The 22270-nt window shown below is 37.8% G+C and overlaps 2 non-coding genes across 2 annotated transcripts; both read left to right on the forward strand.

The window, feature by feature from the left end:
• The first annotated feature begins 9601 nt into the window (after positions 1-9601).
• Positions 9602-9712, forward strand: LOC137718887 (small nucleolar RNA R71). Its single transcript, XR_011065968.1, has one exon. It is a non-coding gene; the product is annotated as a small nucleolar RNA R71 (small nucleolar RNA).
• Positions 9713-21462: 11750 nt separating this feature from the next.
• Positions 21463-21573, forward strand: LOC137718888 (small nucleolar RNA R71). Its single transcript, XR_011065969.1, has one exon. It is a non-coding gene; the product is annotated as a small nucleolar RNA R71 (small nucleolar RNA).
• Positions 21574-22270: the final 697 nt, after the last annotated feature.

Here is a 22270-nt window from a genome sequence, read left to right on the forward strand (position 1 = left end):
GTTTAGGTGCATAAAAGGGGACAAAAATGCCCCCCCTTGCACGGCAAGGGAAGGGGAGAAGGGAAAGGCCACGGCTAAGGCTTTAAAGTGGGCTAGGGCCTTTGTTTTGTGTCCTAAAGTGCATACAAGGCCTTCAAAGTGGCTAGAAAATACAGACATTTCAGATTAGGAAAGGTTACCAAAACGAGAAACCTAGGGTTAACTTTCCTACTTCAAGTAGGAATCCTTGTTGGAGTAGGAATCCTCGTTTGAGTAGGAATTCATCGTTTCTTCAAGTCTTCAACTCATTCATTCCTCTTTTGCTCCAAAAGACTCCAATTTGCATCTTCTTGCACACTTTGGCCTTATAATCTGAAAATACACAAAAGTGACTTTAAACACTAAAATAACTAAGGAAACACAACATAAATGCACGAGAACAAGCTAATTAAGTCGCATGAATATGCTCCTATCAAATTTCAATGTCAAACTCTTGGAGAAGAAGCATCCATCGAATTAGCCTTGGTTTGGCCTCCTTTTTGGTGAATAAGTACCTTAGAGCTGCATGGTCAGAATATACAATTAGTTTAGTGCCAAGTAAATATGAACGAAACTTATCTAAAACAAACACAACGGCAAGAAGTTCTTTTTTCAGTGGTAGAGTAGTTTAATTGAGCATCATTTAGGGTCCGGGAAGCATAATATATGACGTGTGGTTGCTTGTTCTTCCTTTGGCCCAAAACAACCCCTATTGCATAATCGAATGCATCACACATTAGCTCAAAAGGCAATGTCCAATCTGGTGGAATGATAATGGCTGCCGTGGTAAGCATGTCTTTGAGATGCTTGAATGCCGTCTCACACTCCTCGTTGAACTCAAAAGCCACTTCTTTTTGTAGGAGACGGCATAGGGGTTGTGCACTCTTGGAGAAATCCTTGATAAATCACCTATAGAATCCTGCATGGCCAAGAAAAGAACGAACCTCTCTAACCGAAGTAGGAGAGGGTAAGTAACGTACAAGATCTATTTTAGACTTATCAACTTCAATTCCTTTTTCAGAGATGATATGACCCAAAACTATGCCTTGTTTAACCATAAAATGATATTTTTCCCAATTCAAAACAAGGTTAGTTTCCATGCATCTTTTCAAGATTAAAGTAAGATTATGCAAACAATCATCAAATGAGTCTCCAAACACACTAAAATCGTCCATAAACACTTCAATTATTTTCTCAACATAATCCGAGAATATACTTACCATGCATCGTTGGAAAGTGGCCGGTGCATTGCATAAACCAAATGGCATACGACGATATGCAAAAGTACCAAATGGACAAGTAAAGGTGGTCTTTTCTTGATCATCTGGCGCTATGACTATTTGATTATAACCCGAATAACCATCAAGAAAGTAATAAAAGGAATGACCGGCTAACCTTTCAAGCATTTGATCGATGAATGGCAAAGGAAAGTGATCTTTCCTTGTTGTGGCATTTAGCTTCCTATAGTCAATGCACACTCTCCAATCGGTTTGAATGCGTGTAGGCACAAGTTCATTCTCTTCATTCTTCACCACCGTGACTCCGGTGAAACCCAACAGCTATTAAATAAGACTCAAAAACACTAAACTAGACTCTATAGACTCAAAACTAACTTTGGACACTTAAAACAGCAACCAATAATAAAAAAGACTCAATTTTAGACTCAATAAGTGATTTGGACGAAAATAGGACTTGACTTGACTCAAAGGACTAAAAGAAAACAGGTTTTGACTCAAATATGAAGACTTGGCGATTGTTTTTGACGAATTTTAAACTTAAAACAAAAACTTTATAGAAAACACTTTTGAAAAACGAATTTAAGTAAAATAAATGGGTAAAAGGTTAGTTAGAGGGTCCTTCTCCATACATGATATATGCATACAAACCAATGTCCAATTATTATTCCTTTAGACTATGAATGACAATGCCCCAAATTAGTTGCATCGCACAACTAACCCTCAAGTTTTCCTTATTTCATTGAATTAGATGGAATACGCATCTAAACCAAATTATCTTTTTCAAGTTTTTTATATTAGATACATATCAAAAGTCATTAAGTTTTGTGAAAACTATAAGCATTGACAAGGCATTCATCACTATGAAACACATGAGACTCATACCAAGGATTTACTTAACGCGATTGTGACTAGCAACCTCCACTACTTGTGAATATAAGTGAATAACTATTATATGAAACCCCCTTATATTCTAGCATCAAATTCATGCATGCAAATTAAGTGTCAAAACAAGTTCAAAAGACTCAAAACTGCCTAAAAACACTAACTAGGCAGTTTCTGACCTTAAACCCAATTTTGGACGAATTTAAGATGTAACTTGACTCAAGACTCTTAAAAACACAAACTAAATGTATTTCTAACTAATCTAACACTTTAAAATAAATGGGGGAATGGTTTTGGATGAATTTAAACTAAATGCGCAGATTCTAATTAAAACAGATTATAAAAACGAAATTGATAAAATAGAATGATGAAAAACTAGTTAGAGGGTTCCTTATCCACACATGAACATAAGCACATAATTTGACTCCCAATTATGACTTCAACAAACGATGAATGAAAATGCTCCAAGTTAATTAGGTACGCTTAAATTAACCTTCAGATTTCCCTAGATTCATTGGATTGAATGGGATACGCATTACAACCAAATTATTCCTAATCAAAGTCCCTAACATGGAATACGCATGATAGAGACATTCAACAAAGATCATTAAGTTCAACGGAAATCATAAACATCGACTAGGCATTCATAACTATGGAATACACATGTTAATCCAGCCTAGGGTTTACTAAACACAATCGTGACTAGCGATTTTTACTACTCATGAATATAAGTTCATAACGATTAGGTGAAATTCCCTTAAATCCTAGCATCAAGTTTAGGCATGCAAATTAAGTGTCGACCCTCAACCCACATACATAAACAAGTTCTTAATCAAAACAGAAAAGTAACCCACATCTAAAGTTCATGAATTCATAACTGGAGTAAATCAAATCATAACCAACATATGTCCATGGCTTCAAATTCGCCTCTAACTAAAAAGAAATTAGTTCCACATGTTTAACATAATTGAACAACAAGTTAAATTAAACATGAAAACAGAAACAAGAAAAGAAAGAACAAATTGATGGAATTGAATGGATGGAAAGTTAGCTATGGGGTTCATCTCCACATATGTTATACTTGCATAATAAAACGATTTCCAATTGCATTTCAATAAATTATGAAACTCATCACCCCGGGTCAATTAGGTCCGCTTAAATTAACCGTCAAGTTTTCCTTAAGTTAATGAATTGGATGGGTTAGCGCAACGCAATTCACTACATTCTCCAAAAGTCCTTTACGTGAACAGCACAATAAAGATACAATCAAAGATCATTAAGCATTATGAAAACTATAAGTGTTGACGAGGCATTCGTTACTATGATGAGCATGAAACTCGTGCCAAGAATTCATTTAACGCGATTGTTTATAAGCAACCTCCACTACTTGTGAATATAAGTTCATAACGATTAGGTGAAACTCACTTATATTCTAGCGTCATATTCATGCATGAAAATTAAGCGCACATTCTTAATAAACATACATAAATAAGTTATCAATCAAACGGTTAAACAAATTGAATCAACAACTTATGAAACGCAATTAGAAGTAATCAAATCAAAATGCAAGCATAAACATTTATTTCAAATCCCCCCCTAGCCAAGGGGGGTTTAGTACCTCATACGTACAAAATAAAGAGAATCAAAGAAACACCTAAACATTCCAACAACTCAAACTTGAATTGTATGAACGTTTAGGCACTCTTCTCTTCCATTCCTCATTCGTACAAAACAAAGAGTATTGAATTTAAACATTGAAATCAAAGAAGCACCTAAACATTCCAACAACTCAAACTTGAATTGTATGAACGTTTAGGCACTCTTCTCTTCCTCTTCGTTGTAGCACAAGGTCTAAGGATAGTTTGATGGTGTGAATGGTTTGGGGAGTGGTGGATGAATGGAAGAGGAGTGGTGGAAATGGAAGGATGGTGTTTGGATTGTAAGGGAGACTCACGGCCAAAGGGAAGTGTTTGGTGTCTACATTTCTGCAATGGATGAGTTTCTGAAATGGAAGTGTGTATGAGAATGGATGCAATGGATGCTTATTTATAGGTGAAATGAGGGGAACATGACAGCTAGGAGGGAATGTGGCTGCATGTTTGAATGATTAAAGGATGCATGTGGGTTGGAAATGCATGTGCAATGAATATGTGGCTGCATGTGCAAGGGGACAATCTGGAAATGAAGGTGAAATGAAGTGGAATGACAATGGCATGTGGAATGGCTGGAAAGTGTATGAAACTCACGGCAATGATGGTGATTTTCTAGTGGTGAATGGTAATGCAATGTGTTTGCATGTGAATTAAAGTTATGTGAATGATTAGGGTGAATGTGCATGTGCTTTGACAGCTAGGATGAATTAATTAATGGGAGTGCATGTGGCTTGGTTGGAATGAATGGAATGCAATCTGAAATGGGAGATGGAATGGGATGCACGGCAATGATGGTGTTTGTGTGAATGATGGCAGATTGTGTGGATGATTTGTTTGTTGTTTAAAGATGCATGTGGATGAAATATACAATGGGAAAGTATGTGATTGACAACTGGGATGAATGGTGGCTGCAATGATGAATACATGTGGCTGAAATGAAAAGGGAAATGCAAAGGAAAAGCTGGAAATGGGAGTGAAGAGTCACGGCAAAGGTAAGTGTTTGGTGATGGGTGCATGTGGATGATTTGGGAGAAAGGTGGATGAATGTGCATGTGCAAGGTTGTTGTTGTGATAAGTGATAAGTGTATGATATGATAAGTGAATGATATGATAAGTGAATGATATGATAAGTGGTGATGATAAGTAATGATATGTGGGAGTGTGGCTGAAATGAAGGAGTGGAATGTTGGAATGTTATGCACGGCTAAGGATATAGGAAAGGTTTAAATGTCCTAAAACTAAAGGGAACAAGGTTTCAACACTTTGGTCTTCAATGAGGTCTTCAATTTCGTCCAACACTTTGGCTCCAAGCATAAGCTATCCATCCTTAGCCCAAAAGTGCTCCAAAAGTCTCCAAAATGCATCTTTTTGCTCCTTTAGCCCTTTGGACCTACAAACACGGAAAATAGCTTAAAGTAATAAAATAACTAAAGAAACATAATGTAAATGCACGAGAACAAGCCATTTAAGTCGCATGAATATGCTCCTATCAATAAGCAAATCACATTTATGCCTTAAGAAATAATAACCGGACGTAATCAATTCATATAAAACATATTATCATGGCTTCGAATTCACCTCCAACTAAAAAGAAATTAGTTCCTCATGTTCGCAAAACAAAGATAATTAAATTTAAACATTGAACTAAGACAAAGGATAGAATGCACCTAGAAACTCTCCACACTCCAATGGCAGATTTCTGATGCGAAAATTAACTTAACACACAAATTAACCCTCTTTTGACAATTGTAGCATATAAATAAGTAGGGATCGTTCTTACACCGGGGATTAGGAGGGCTTGCTAAACACTCTAAACTGACTCAAATAACTAAAATTAACCTTTCAAACACTTAAACTCACGTAAAAAGACTCAACTACGTTCACAAGACTCAAAATAGGCTAAAAACACTCAAAACTGCCTTAAAAACACAATCTGGGCGGTTTTGAGCCTAAACACAAATTTGGACGAAAATTGATTCTAACTTGACTCAAAACTCTTAAAAGCACAATCTAAAACATATTTGGACCAATTAGACACTCTAAGACAATTGGGGATTTGGTTTTGGACGAAAATCAAACAAACAAAACGAATATGTAAAATAGGCAGATTTAGGCGAATTTGATAAAATTAAGTGGATGGTGAGATGGCTAGGAGGTTTTTCTCCACACATGGCATACTTGCATACAAAATAATCTCAAGTTGCTTATTCGATGAATTTATGAACCTCAACACCCCAAGTTAATTAGGTACGCTTAAATTAACTCTCAGATTTCCCTTAGGTCATTGAATTGAATGGAATTAGCGCATTGCAATCAAATTATTCCTTAAAAGTTCTCTATATGAAAGCGCATAATAGAAAGACAATCAAAGATCATTAGGTTCTATGGAAATCATAGGTGTTGACGAGGCATTCGTAACTATGAAAGCGCATGATACTTATGCCAAGAGTTTACTTAACATAATTGCGACCAACAATCTTAACTACTCATGGATATAAGTTCCCAACGATTAGGTGAAGTTCCCTCATACCCTAGCATCATGTTTATGCATGCAAATCAAGCGTGCACTCTCAATTCATATACATAAACTAGTTTTAATTAAAATAGATAAGTAAATTGAATTCATCATTCATGAAATCACAACTGAAAGTAATCAAATCATCATGCAAATATAACCATGGTTTCGAAATTCCCCCCTAGCCAAAGGGGGGATTAGTTCCTCATGCTTGCATAACAAAAAGTATTGAATTTAAACATTGAAATCATAAGAAAGAATACACCTAAATGCTCAGCAATCCAAGATGAATTCGATGCACAGATTGGCTCCTCTTCCTCCTCCTTGCTGCGGCACAAAGTTTGGGTGATGGAATTGGTGGTTTTGGGTGGTGTTTTCTTGTTTGGAGGGATGGAGGATGGTTGATTATGGTGGGGAAGGTGCGGCAGAGGTGTATGGATGTGTAGGGAGATGTGTGGATGTGTAGAATGGAGAATGGAGGTGCGGCACAAGGGTTTCTGAATAGCATAAGGGGGTGGTACGAATTTGTGGCTGAAAATATGTTTATATAGTCCTAGGGTTTATTAGATTAGGGTTTACTTATGATAGGAGCATATTTAGGCGACTTACTTAGCTTGTTTTCGTGCATTTATATTGTTAATTCATAGTTGTTTTTGGCGTTTAAGCCATTTTCGTGTGTTTTTAGGTTCATGTGGCTAAGGAAGCAAAAAGATGCATTTTGGAGCATTTTGGAGCAAAATTGGACTTGGAAGGGATAACTTATACTTGGAGCAAAAGGAATGGACGAAATTGAAGAGTTGATGTCACAAGGATTCCTACTTGAAGTAGCCACACACCTTCCACATTTCAACCACATGCACTTGTTCCTCCATCATTGCACCAACAACAACCTTGCCATGCACTCCCTTTAATTAATTCAATCTAGCTGTCATTCACATGCATTTCATTCATCATTTCTACCCCCACATGTCCCTTTAATCATTCAAACATGCACTCCCTTTAATCACATGCATAAATCAGCCACATGCATCTCCCATCACCATATCAGATTTCCATCATATTCACATGCATTCCATCCTTTAAAACATTGCACATGCACTCCCTTTAATTAATTAAGCCACATGCACTCCCATCCATTTCATCATTGCAGCCAACACATGCTTTCACATGCATTTTCAGATTGTCCCCTTGCACATGCAGCCACATATTCATTGCACATGCAATTCCAACCCACATGCATCCTTTAATCATTCAAACATGCAGCCACATTCCCTCCTAGCTGTCATGTTCCCCCCATTTCACCTATAAATAAGCATCCATTGCATTCATTCTCATTCATTCTTCCACATTTCAGAAAATCATCCATTCACACCAAGAAACATCCCCTTGGCCGTGAGTTTCCCTACAAATCCAAACACCACTCCTCTTCCATTTCCATCACTCCCCAAACCATTCACACCATCAAACTATCCTTAGACCTTGTGCTACAATAAAGAGGAAGAGAAGAGGGCCTAAACGTTCATACAATTCAAGTTTGAGTTGTTGGAATGTTTAGGTGTTTCTTTGATTTCAATGTTTAAATTCAATTCTCTTTGTTTTGTATGTTTGAGGAATGGAAGAAAAGAGTGCTTAAACGTTCATACAATTCAAGTTTGAGTTGTTGGAATGTTTAGGTGTTTCTTTGATTTCAATGTTATGAAGAACTAAACCCCCCTTAGCTAGGGGGTGATTCGAAATATATGTTTATACTTGCATTTTGATTTGATTACTTCTAATTACGTTTCATAAGTTGTGAATTCAATTTGTTTAACTGTTTTATTGATAACCTATTTATGTATGTTTATTGAGAGTGCACGCTTAATTTTCATGCATGAATATGTGATAGGAGCATATTCATGCGACTTAAATGGCTTGTTCTCGTGCATTTACGTTATGTTTCTTTAGTTATTTTAGTCCTTTAAGCTATTTTCGTGTGTTTGTAGGTCCAAAGGGCTAAAGGAGCAAAAAGATGCATTTTGGAGACTTTTGGAGCACTTTTGGGCTAAGGATGGATAGCTTATGCTTGGCGCCAAAGTGTTGGACGAAATTGAAGACCTAATTGAAGACCAAAGTGTTGGAACCTTGTTCCCTTTAGTTTTAGGACATTTAAACCTTTCCAATTTCCTTAGCCGTGCATAACATTCCAACATTCCACTCCTTCATTTCAGCCACACTCCCACATATCATTACTTATCATCACTACTTATCACTTATCATAACCACATATCATATCACTTATCACTTATCACTTATCACTTATCATCATCACTTATCATAATCACTTATCACTTAACATGCACCCATCACCTAACACAAAACCTTGCAGCCACATGCATTCCCCTTTTGCACATGCTTTCCCATTTCATTATTCATTCACCTTAATCATTCCCTCACATGTTTTCCCAACCCATTGCAGCACATGCACATTCACCCTTCATTATTTCCATCCACATGCATTTATCATCATTCACCCTAGCTTTAAGTCACATGCAAACACATTCATTTCAGCCACATGCATCTCCCATCTCATTTCCAGATTGTCCCCTTGCACATGCAGCCACTTATTCAAAGCACATGCATTTCCACCCTTTAATCACATGCATAAATCAGCCACATGCATCTCCCATCACCATTCCAGATTTCCACCACCCTCCTAGCTGTCATGTTCCCCCCATTTCACCTATAAATAACCCTTCATTGCAGCCACAAAAGGGGGGATCCATTCACCACAGAAATAAGGCCTTTGTGCCAGAAATTCATCCATTCCATAAACACTTCCATTCCATTGTACATACCACCAACACTTCCCCCTTTGTGCCGTGAGTTTCCCTTACAATCCAAACACCATCCTTCCATTTTCACCACTCCCCAAACCGTTCACACCATCAAACTATCCTTAGACCTTGTGCTACAACGAAGAGGAAGAGAAGAGTGCCTAAACGTTCATACAATTCAAGTTTGAGTTGTTGGAATGTTTAGGTGTTTCTTTGATTTCAATGTTAATTTCAATACTCTTTGTTTTGTACGTATGAGGAATGGAAGAGAAGAGTGCCTAAACGTTCATACAATTCAAGTTTGAGTTGTTGGAATGTTTAGGTGTGTCTTTGTGTTGAGCATTAGACCCCAACATCTCATAAATGTTATATGACTCTTGAGCATTCTTTTTCTTCAATGCTCCACCTGCTGCATTATCAACAGTTGATTGACAAGTTTGGGTTAGTCCATCATAGAAAATTTGCATTTGTAAGTGAAAAGGTAACCCATGGTGTGGACATTGTATCAAGAGGCCTTTAAAACGCTCCCAACACTCATTGAAAGGTTCTCCATCATCTTGTTTGAAGTTGAAGATTTGTCCCCTTAATGTGGCTGTCTTTTGAGTGGAAAAGAACTTCTCCAAGAACTTCTTAGCCACGGCATCCCATGTGGTGAGGGAACCTGGTGTTAGAGTCATCAACCAACTCTTGGCCTTATCTTTCAAGGTGTAAGGAAACACTCTCATCCTCAAATTCGCTTCACTCACTCCCTGCAAAGGTAAACCACTCACAACATTGTAAAATTCTTTAATATGAGCTAAAGGGTCTTCATTAGGTAAGCCATAAAATGAGGGAAACATATGAAAATGTGAAGATTTGAGATCATAGTTTCTAGCTTCTGTGGGCAGCAAGATGCATGAAGGTGAATTTGGTATGATTGGTTGAGCAAAGTCCTCCAAAGCTCGAAGTTCATCTTCGTTGCCCGCCATCTCTTCTTCTCTTTCCCAATTAAATTGCTCAGATTCTTTACTTGTTGAACTAGGTGAATTCCCTTCCTCTTCCTCACGGCTAAAGGATGAACTTGATGGCACAAAATTGTCCAAAGTGTGGCCCTTCAACCGTTCAATTCTTTGGCCTAACTCAACAAGTTTATTTGACATATACTACCTGAAATAAAATAACACAAGTGTGAATGAAAATCTACTAGCAAATAACAATGAAATGAACAAAAATAAACTTAAAAACGTTTGAAAGGACTCAAAGGACTCAAAACAAGCTAAAAACTCTCAAAACTGCCTAAAAACACAAACTGGGCAGTTTTGACACTAAACTCAACTTTGGATGAAAATTAGGTTTAGGCTTGACTCAAAATGCTTCAAAACACAAGATAAGACAGATTCTAAGCTTAAGACTCAACAAAATATGGGGAGAAATTGTATTTGGACGAAATGCAATTAAATGGACAGATATAACGAAAACAGATTGTAAAGCAAATTGATGTAAACCAATGGATAATGGAATGGCTAAGGGATTCTTTTCCACACATGAAATGTATGCAACTTAAATCAACTTCCAGTTATCAATTTGACAAGTTATGAACCTTGACACTAATCAAAATAGCAAGCAAGCAAACAAGCAATTACAAGGGACTGAAATCAGTCCCCGGCAACGGCGCCATTTTTGTTGATGTATAATTCCTTCCTAATGCTAGAATATATTTAGTATAATGGCACAAGCAAGGGTGTCGAATCCGCAGGGACTAATTGGACCTATGTAACTACTTGTTTTGCAAGAACTCTAAGAAATGAATCAAACTAAACAAACTAGGCAGATTTGGAAATGAATCAAACTAGTCTAAATAGACAGATTTGTTGTTGTAACTTGAAAGCATGAGAAAATGAAGTAAACACAAATAAATGAATCAACAACTAATGTAATGGGATAGTATCAATGGAAATGAAGCTAGGGATTCGGTTTCACCATTGCTCAACTAAGTCCATGTTTGTCAAGTTAGTTTGTACTCATTCATCTACCTATTTCTTGAGTTTGTTTCACTTGGATATGATCAACCATATGATGTGTGGATTTGATCAAATGTCTCTAATCATGAACCTAATTGTGATGTGCAACTTTGGTTCATAATCAAGATTATGTAATGTACAAGAAACTTTCATAAAACCAAAGGGAATAACTCGGCAGGATGTGTGCTAAACACTCCCTTCATTCATTCACATATCTACCAAGATTATGCATGATGTGTGTTCTAATCTTGGCTACACAACTTTGTGATTAATTCAAATGATGATCAAACATTAAAATCAACACACTAAGTCACCATTAAAACAGAAAATGAAACAAGAAATAGATGGACAAACTGAGCATTCTAACTTAATTACATGGCAAACTTTGCAAGGTTACATCGAATCCCTAGAGGAAGATTAGTTACACTTCATGTTTACAAAGGTTTAACATAAAAATAAATAACATGAGTGAACATAAGATTAAGAAGGAGAAACCCTTGAAGCAAAACTGATGTTGAAGTCCTTGAAGAGTTCCTTGGTGTTGCTTCTCCAAATGTGGTGCGGATGAAGGTAGAATGGCTTGGTTGAATGGTTTCTGCCCTTGGGACAGAAAATGGACAGTGAATGGAGTGAAATGGGAGAGGTTATGGGTGTGTAATGGACTGGTTGAAGAACAAGTTCTGTGAATGGTAGAGAAAATGGACAGTTTCTATGAAAGGCAAAGAATGCCGAATGCCAAAAAATGGAATGGAGAGGGAGAATGAGTGTGGATGATAATCAGAAGTGGTGCAAGAAAGGTGTGTGTAATAGAATAATTCCGAGAGAGAAAATGAGTGAGTCTCCCTTAGTGAATTTCTGAATGTGGCTCTCACATTCAGATTGGATCTCTATCTGCACAAGTGACATGGAATAGCATCAAATGAGCTGGAATTGAATGGGTTTCTGAGGTGTTGTTCTCACGGCATGGACAAGGTCTGCAAAGGTGTGGTTTGTTTAATCAAAATGCATGTGCCCTTGCAGCAACAAGTGAGTGGAATCTGCCAAGGTGAATTGTTTGTACAAATTCTGGAAAGGTGAAGAAAGCACACGGCATGGAATGATGGAATGAGTGAATTTCTGGAATAAAGGATGCAAGGAATGGACATGATCTGCAGGTATGTGGTTATTTAATCCAAGATACATGTGCAAAGTCTGCCACAAGGGAGTGGACAATCTGAACTGGTTATAATAATCTGGAAATGGGAATGGAAGTGCACGGGATGGACTTGAAGGAGTGCTGAAATGGCATGGAATGTTTAATTGAGATGCATGTGGATTTCTGCCTTGGAATCACATGGGAGTGCACGGTATGATGATGTTTGTTGGTGTAAATATGGCTGAAAGGTTTAGTTAATGGGAATGGGTGTGGAAGTGCACGGGATGGAATTGAATGAATTGGAAATGCATGTGAGTACTTGGCAAGGTATTTGAACATGCATGTGAATGTATGTTTTGGTGTTAGAACCACCCAATCTGACTTCACTCTTTTTGCCTTGTTTAGATTCACCCAATATGGCCGAATTGCACCACATTCCTTCATTTGCCCTCCAATTGATTTTAATACACACTTGGCTGCACACTAACACCAAACAATGTAAAATGCAACTAGTTTAATCCAAAAACAATACAAAAACGCCAAATAAGAAAGATATACATGCATGCAAAATATGACTTATCATGAATCAAGCCATAATCTTAAATTCGTCCAACATTGGGTTTATGGTCAGAAACTGCCTAGGTAGTGTTTTTAGGCAGTTTTGAGTCTTTTGAACTTGTTTTGAGTCCTTTGAGTCTTTGTGAATGTTTTTTTTTAACTTTGTTTTTATGTTTTTGAGTCAAATCCAAGTGATTAACAATCCCTCCTAATCCCCGGTCCAGAACGATCCCTACTTATACATATACTACAATTTGACAAAAAGAGGGTTTAATTTGTGTGTGTATGTTGATGTATATTTCCTTCCTAATGCTAGAATATATTTAGTATAATGGCATAAGCAAGGGTGTCGAATCCACAGGGACTAATTGGACCTATGTAATTACTTGTTTTGCAAGAACTCTAAGAAATGAATCAAACTAAACAAACTAGGCAGATTTGGAAATGAATCAAACTAGTCTAAATAGACAGATTTGTTGGTGTAACTTGAAAGCATGAAAAAATGAAGTAAACACAAATAAATGAATCAACAACTAATGTAATGGGATAGTATCAATGGAAATGAAGCTAGGGATTCGGGTTCACCATTGCTTAACTAAGTCCATGTTTGTCAAGTTAGTTTGTACTCATTCATCTACCTATTTCTTGAGTTTGTTTCACTTGGATATGATCAACCATATGATGTGTGGATTTGATCAAATGTCTCTAATCATGAACCTAATTGTGATGTGCAACTTTGGTTCATAATCAAGATTATGTAATGCACAAGAAACTTTCATAAAACCAAAGGGAATAACTCGGCAGGATGTATGCTAAACCTTCCCTTCATTCATTCACATATCTACCAAGATTATGCATGATGTATGTCTTAATCTTGGCTACACAACTTAGTGATTAATTCAAATGATGATCAAACATTAAAATCAACACACTAAATCACCATTAAATCAGAGAATGAAACAAGAAATAGATGGACAAATTGAGCATTCTAACTTAATTACATGGCAAACTTTGCAAGGTTACATCGAATCCCTAGAGGAGGATTAGTTACAATTCATGTTTACAAAAGATTTATCATAAAAATATAAAACATGAATGAGCATAGAATTAATAAGAATAAACCCTTGAAGCAAAACTGATTTTGAAGTCCTTGAGGAGTGGCCTTCGGGGTTGGTTCTCCAAGTATGGTGCAACTGAATTAGATCCACTTGGTATGTTTTCTGCAAAGGGGAGAGCAAATGGGCAGAGAATGGACAGAGAATCGGGTGAAATGGAGCCGCTATGGGTGAATAATAATGGAATGAATGCCAAGGACAGTTTCTGTGAAAAATGAGAGAATGTAGAATGCAATCGAAAATGGAGAGAATGTATGTGTGTAATGGAATGAAAAAGAAGAAAACTTGCGGGCCTTTCCTATGTCCAATGAGACTTGTTTTATCAAAAAGAATGTGTCTCCAACAATCAGATTGGATCTTGCATTTGTTTAACTCAGATGGCTGAGCATAAATCAGATGGAATGATGGGTTTCTGAGGTAGTGGACGCATGGCCTGGACAAGGTCTGCAAGCATGTGGTTTGTTTAATCAAAATGCATGTGCCCTTGCTGCAACAAGTGAGTGGAACCTGCAAAGGTGAATTGGAGCACCAGAAAATGTTTATACAAATCTGGAAATGGGAAGAACACACGGCATGGACAAAGGGATGAGTTGGATTTCTGAAATGATGGCTGCAAGGAGTTACTTGTTTAATCACAATGCATGTGAATTTCTGTAAAGATGAAGTGTAGAAATGTAATGGAGTGCACGGAATGGATGTTTGTGTTTGTTGGTGTCAAAATGGCTGAAATGAATTAAGTGATGGAAATGGGATTGTGAGGAATCTGATTTGGTGCTAGAATTGCATCAAATGATGGGATGATATGGGAACACACGGCCAAGGTTGTGACATGCATGTGAATGCATGTTTTGATGTTGGAACCACATAGGTGACTTCCATGCTTTTGCTTTGTTTAGAATCACCCAATATGGCTGAATTGCATCTCTTAACACTTCACATCTTTTCTGGAATGTTTTTACTTCATTTGCCTTCCCATTGATCCAAGTTCACCCTTGGCTGCACACTAACACCAAATAGTGTAAAATGCAACTAGTTTAATCCAAAACAATCACAAAGACACCAAATAAGGAAGATATAAATGCATGCAAAATGTGACTTATCAAATACCCCCAAACCTGGTTTTTGCTAGTCCTCGAGCAAACTTAAAACTAAAACACACAAAACACAAACATCTAACTAAACCACTTTCGCTGGCCAAACGATTGCACTGAGCATGTGCAACAAGCCTTTGAACCTCTAGGTGTCCCTAGTTGGAGGAGTTGTGTCTCCTGAGGGCTTACAGTGATGACACCCACAAACATTTACAAAATCTGCAAACAACTTGGTTAAAACATGCTTTAAACAAACTAATAAGAACCAATGAAGATTTTGTCATTCATTCAACTCAAAAGATTTCTACTTCAAAGAATCGTATCAATTGTAACGTATAAAGATATTTCTCCATGTCTTACAACTTCAAGGTCACCATACCCAAATGCTTCAGATAGAATTCGCCTCAACTCTACTCCTCACAGATTTCACTCAAAATTTTCACTCAGATCCTAAGGTTTAATCCCTCCACAACCATATATGAGTGAAATTATGTAAAGGGAATCAAAATTCTCACATATGAAATCTGGAATGGAAGCACAATTTCTGAGTAGATCTCATGAAATGAATCAAATGCTAAGAATTTAGATAACACACACACTTACCATCACCTCATGAATACATCCTCAATGATCAGCTAGGTCTTTTCTCAAGATTGTAATGTAAGGCTTAGGTTATAGGTTACGAAAGAAGTGATATGAAATACTAGAGCTTGGGGCATACCAAAGTGTTCTTGAGGATCATGCTCTTCACTTGCATTTGTTTTCTTTCTTCTTTGTTTTTGGCATCCAGGCCCTAAGTCTTATAATGAGGGGATTTGGAACTTGTATCCACTTTAATTCTCTTCTCTTCTTTTTTTTTTATAACTTTTTTTTTTTTTTTTTTAGAAACATCTTCAACATAGGTGCCCTCGGTACATGCCACAATCTTGTTCTAAGCTCAATTTACCTTTAGTCTTCATTACCTTGGTATTCCCCAAACTATAAGGTATGGCTTGTAATGGGCTAGAATGGGTAGAGTATAGTGTGGGTGATGAAAGAATTAGGCTAAAGTGTTTGGCTGCAACAAGGGTGAATGTAGCACACAAATGGGTAGGATTTAAGCCTTTTAGTAGTTAAAACATGCATAGCCTAACATCATCTCATTGAGTTCATTCATGAATGATACTAAACACATGGTATCTGCAAAGAGAGTAATTCTTAGTATCCAATCAAGATAGAAGTAATGAGATCATTTAAAGTGAAATTGAAAGAAAAAGATAGAAGTAGAAACAATTTAAACCCTCTCAAAGACGCAATTAAGCTCAAAATAACTCACTAGGGTAGTCTCCACAATTCTTCTTCCAGAATTTGAGTATGGTAACTCTATCATCATAATTTCAAGAGTTATAGCTTTATACATGACAACAAGATGCAACCCTTTTTCATAGCAACCCAATCGTTTGCTTTCAAACATAGTCCTCATATACATTCGTATTAGCATGCAAAAACACCCTTAACCAAAACTAACACTTAGAACAAACACAAAAAACAAACCTTCCATCCCACACCCCCAAACCTATCCTAAACATTGTCCTCGATGTTTAAAATTGTATGCAATGTAAGTAGGCAAAGAATATGGAATGGTAACAACAAAAACACAACATAAAGAAAGAACACAAACCACACTAGGTTGCCTCCTAGTAAGCGCTTTATTTAATGTCTAGGCAAGACATGGTAGCTTGCTCATGGTGTTGTAAATTCAAGAACATCCACGACTTGATACACTTGCTCTTCATCCCCTTTATCCAAGTATGGTTTCAAACGCTGCCCATTGACTTTAAAAGAGGTGCCATTCTTAATGTTCTCTATCTCCACAACTCCGTGGGGAAATGTTTGTAATACTTTGAATGGTCCCACCCACCTAGACTTCAATTTTCCTGGAAAAAGTCTCAAACGTGAGTCAAACAAAAGTACTTTCATACCTTGGTGAAACTCTTTCCTTAGGATGGCCTTGTCATGATAGAGCTTAGTCCGTTCCTTGTAGATTTTGGCATTCTCATATGCTTCATTTCTAAGCTCTTCCAACTCATTAAGTTGGAGCTTCCTTGCTATTCCAGCATCCTTGTAATCAAAGTTGAACTTCTTGATGGCCCAATATGCACGGTGTTCAAGCTCCATTGGCAAATGACAAGCTTTCCCAAACACAAGGCGATAAGGACTCATGCCAATGGGGGTCTTGTATGCTGTTCTATATGCCCATAGTGCATCATTCAACCTCAATGACCAATCCTTCCTTGTAGGGCTCACGGTCTTCATCAAGATGTTCTTGATCTCCCTATTGCTAATCTCCACTTGTCCTGAGGTTTGAGGATGGTACGGGGTTGCCACTTTGTGGTTGATATTGTACTTCTTCATCAAGGATTCAAAGGGTTTGTTGCAGAAATGGCTGCCACCATCACTAATAATAGCTCTTGGGGTTCCAAACCTACAAAAAATCACATCTTTAAGAAAATTCAACACAACCTTATGATCATTAGTTCTTGTAGCAATGGCTTCAACCCATTTGGATACGTAATCCACTGCCACTAATATGTATAAATAGCCAAAGGAGGATGGAAATGGTCCCATGAAGTCAATTCCCCAAACATCAAAGAGCTCCACTACCAAAATGTTGTTCAATGGCATTTCATTTCTTCGACTAATGTTCCCCATCTTCTGGCACCTATCACACTTAGAGCAAAAATCAAACGCATCCTTGAATAAAGTAGGCCAAAAGAAACCAGATTGTAAAACCTTTAGAGATGTCTTTTTGGCACCAAAATGTCCTCCACACGCCAATGTATGGCTAAATGTTAGAATGCTTTGTTGCTCACTCTCTGGGACACATCTCCTAATGATTTGATCAGGGCAGTATTTAAACAAATATGGTTCGTCCCAAACGTAGTGCTTCACCATGGCAAGGAACTTCTTTCTTTCCTGAAAAGAAAGGTCATTTCTCATTATACCACAGGCAAGATAATTCACAAAGTCCGCATACCATGGTTCTTTTTCTTGAACAACAAAGAGTTGTTCATCTAGAAATGATTCATTTAGGGGCAAAGGTTGTCCCACTCCATGGTTTTCATTAAGCCTGGACAAATGGTCAGCCACAACATTATCACTGCCCTTCTTATCTCGAATTTCCAAGTCAAACTCTTGTAGTAAGAGTATCCATCTAATCAAGCGTGGTTTAGCATCCTTCTTTGTCATCAAATACCTAATGGCTGCATGATCAGAAAACACAATAACTTTAGATCCCACAAGATATGACCTAAACTTTTCTAAGGCAAAAACAACAGCAAGCAACTCCTTTTCAGTTGTGGAATAGTTAAGTTGAGCATCATGCAGAGTCCGGCTTGCATAGTAGATCACATGTGGAAGCTTGTTCACCCTTTGCCCTAAAACTGCACCAACAGCATAGTCAGAGGCATCACACATTAATTCAAAAGGTAACGACCAATCTGGTGCCATAATAATAGGGGCCGAGGTTAGTTCATTTTTCAAAGTATTGAATGCATCCATACAAGCCTTATCAAAATGAAATACAACATCTTTAGCTAACAGATTGCATAATGGACGGGTGATCATTGAAAAGTTCTTAATGAAACGACGATAAAAACCCGCATGGCCCAAAAAACTTCTTACTCCCTTCACAGTGGTGGGGGCTACCATATTGGTGATGACGTCAATTTTGGATTTGTCTACCTCCATTCCTTTGCTAGAGATTACATGCCCCAATACAATTCCTTGTTTCACCATAAATTGGCACTTTTCCCAATTGAGAACCAAATTTGTTTCCTGACATCTTTGAAGTACTAACGATAGATGGTTAAGACATTCATCAAAAGAGGAACCAAACACTGAGAAATCATCCATAAATACCTCAATGAACCGTTCTACCATGTCAGAAAAGATGGCCAACATGCATCTTTGGAATGTTGCTGGAGCATTGCAAAGTCCAAAAGGCATTCTCCTGTATGCAAATGTGCCAAAGGGGCAAGTAAAGGTTGTTTTCTCTTGATCCTCCGGAGCGATTGCAATTTGATTGTAACCTGAGTATCCATCCAGAAAACAATAATGTGAGTAACCTGCCAATCTCTCAAGCATTTGATCTATGAAAGGCATAGGAAAGTAATCTTTTCTAGTGCTAGAATTCAACTTCCTGTAATCGGTGCAAACACGCCAACTGGCCGTGGGCTTTGTGGGCACAAGCTCATTGTTTTCATTCCTCATCACAGTGATTCCCACCTTCTTAGGAACCACTTGAATAGCACTCACCCATTTGCTATCAGAAATGGGATATATGATCCCCACATCTAACAATTTCAACACCTCATTCCTAACAACTTCCTTCATGTGTGGGTTAAGTCTTCTTTGTGGCTCACGGGTTGCTTTTGCCCCTTCCTCCAAAAGAATCCTATGCATGCACATGGTAGGGCTTATTCCCTTGATATCTGCAATAGACCAACCAAAAACCAATTTGAACTCTTTTAACACCCTAATTAGTTTATCTTCTTCATTTGGGGTGAGGTCAGAGGCTATGATAACTGGAAGAGTTTCAAATTCAGCTAGATATGCATATTTTAGATGTGGTGGAAGTGGTTTAAGTTCAAGTTTTGGTGCCTTAACAGTGGAAGGAGTTAGATGTGACATTGATGATTCTAAAGGCTCTAAAAGAGGTGAAACATTCAAAGGATACAATGCTAATGCTTCCAAGGCAGCTACTTCTTCCATGAGTGCCTCTTCTTCATCAAACTCATCTTGAGATTGACTCAAAACAGTTTGTAATGGGTCATTCGATTGTGCCTGCAAGAACTTAGAGAATACAAGTGAATCAAGCACATCAATGGCATAACAATCAAGAGATGAAGAAGGATGAGCAAGAGATTCAAACACTTTGAATTGAACTGTCTCTCCTAACACTGTCATTGTGAGGAGTCCATTTTGCACATCAATGATGGTCTTGGCCGTGGCCATGAAGGGTCTCCCAAGCAATATAGGCAACTCACGATCATGTATAGGAGCTTCTTCCATGTCCAACACTACAAAATCTGCAGGCAATATTAGTTTATCAACTTGAACTAGGATATCTTCTACTATACCTCTTGGATATTTAACTGATCTGTCTGCAAGTTTTAATGAAATGGTGGTGGCTTTCAAATCTCCCAAACCTAGTTGAAGGTACACTGAATAAGGCATTAAGTTGATGCTAGCACCCAAATCAAGCATTGCCTTTTCTACTTTCTTGTCCCCTATGGTGATGTTGATAGAGAAACTGCCTAGATCCTTGAGCTTTGGTGGAAGTTTTCTTTGCAAAACTGCACTCACATTCTCAGACACCACTACCTTCTCATGTGGTCCATACTTCCTTTTGTAGCTGTTTAACTCCTTGAAGAACTTCCCATATGCCGGCATGTTCCTAATGACATCAAGTAAAGGTAAGTTAACATTCACTTTGCTTAGTATATCAAAAATTTCTTTGAATGACTTATCCTGCTTGCTCTTGGCAAGTCTTCCAGGGAATGGGATTGGAGGAGTGTATGGTTTCTCGGCCTTGTGAAGATTTGGTGCTTCTAGTGAGGAAGTGGCATGGCTTGGTTCCTCAATTGATTTCTCATTGTTTCCTTGAGTGACACCTGCATTCATATGATCATATTCATTAGTAACTTCATTGCCAACTCTATTATCAATAACCTTACCACTTCTAAGTGTAGTGATTGCTTTGGCTTGCTCTTGGTTCCTTTGGAGTATCACGGGTTGGCTTGGAAACTTCCCAACCTCTCTTTGGTTCAAGGCATCTGCAATCTGCCCCAATTGTGTCTCCATTTTGGTTAGGGCTGCTGAATGTTGTTGGAGAGTGCTATTTGTGGAATGTTGGAATTGCAAGGTGTTTTGGGCTAACAATTTAACTGTATCCTCAAGGGTAGTGGCAGGTTTTGATTGGAAATTTTGGATTGGATTGTTGTTCTTCCATGAAAAGTTGGGATGATCTCTCCAACTCGGGTTATATGTATTGGAATACATATCATTCCTTGGTCTTTGATTGTAAGAATTCATGAGGTTCACTTGCTCTTGAACATACTCGGGATAAGCCTCCCTAGATGGACATTGATGAGTAGGATGGTTTGGTAAGTTGCAAATGGCACACACTTCATTTGCTTTTGGCACCATGTTGAGCACGGATTCAAGCTTCCTTTCTAGGTTAGCTACCTGCAACAAAAGCTCATGATTAGAACTTGTTTCATAGACTCCAACTTTCTTACCCCTTAAGTCTTTGTGTTGAGCATTAGACCCCAACATCTCATAAATGTTATATGACTCTTGAGCATTCTTTTTCTTCAATGCTCCACCTGCTGCATTATCAACAGTTGATTGACAAGTTTGGGTTAGTCCATCATAGAAAATTTGCATTTGTAAGTGAAAAGGTAACCCATGGTGTGGACATTGTATCAAGAGGCCTTTAAAACGCTCCCAACACTCATTGAAAGGTTCTCCATCATCTTGTTTGAAGTTGAAGATTTGTCCCCTTAATGTGGCTGTCTTTTGAGTGGAAAAGAACTTCTCCAAGAACTTCTTAGCCACGGCATCCCATGTGGTGAGGGAACCTGGTGTTAGAGTCATCAACCAACTCTTGGCCTTATCTTTCAAGGTGTAAGGAAACACTCTCATCCTCAAATTCGCTTCACTCACTCCCTGCAAAGGTAAACCACTCACAACATTGTAAAATTCTTTAATATGAGCTAAAGGGTCTTCATTAGGTAAGCCATAAAATGAGGGAAACATATGAAAATGTGAAGATTTGAGATCATAGTTTCTAGCTTCTGTGGGCAGCAAGATGCATGAAGGTGAATTTGGTATGATTGGTTGAGCAAAGTCCTCCAAAGCTCGAAGTTCATCTTCGTTGCCCGCCATCTCTTCTTCTCTTTCCCAATTAAATTGCTCAGATTCTTTACTTGTTGAACTAGGTGAATTCCCTTCCTCTTCCTCACGGCTAAAGGATGAACTTGATGGCACAAAATTGTCCAAAGTGTGGCCCTTCAACCGTTCAATTCTTTGGCCTAACTCAACAAGTTTATTTGACATATACTACCTGAAATAAAATAACACAAGTGTGAATGAAAATCTACTAGCAAACAACAATGAAATGAACAAAAATAAACTTAAAAACGTTTGAAAGGACTCAAAGGACTCAAAACAAGCTAAAAACTCTCAAAACTGCCTAAAAACACAAACTG

This window comes from Pyrus communis, chromosome 15 (genome assembly GCF_963583255.1).
Source record: "Pyrus communis chromosome 15, drPyrComm1.1, whole genome shotgun sequence".
NCBI classification, from domain to species: domain Eukaryota; kingdom Viridiplantae; phylum Streptophyta; class Magnoliopsida; order Rosales; family Rosaceae; genus Pyrus; species Pyrus communis.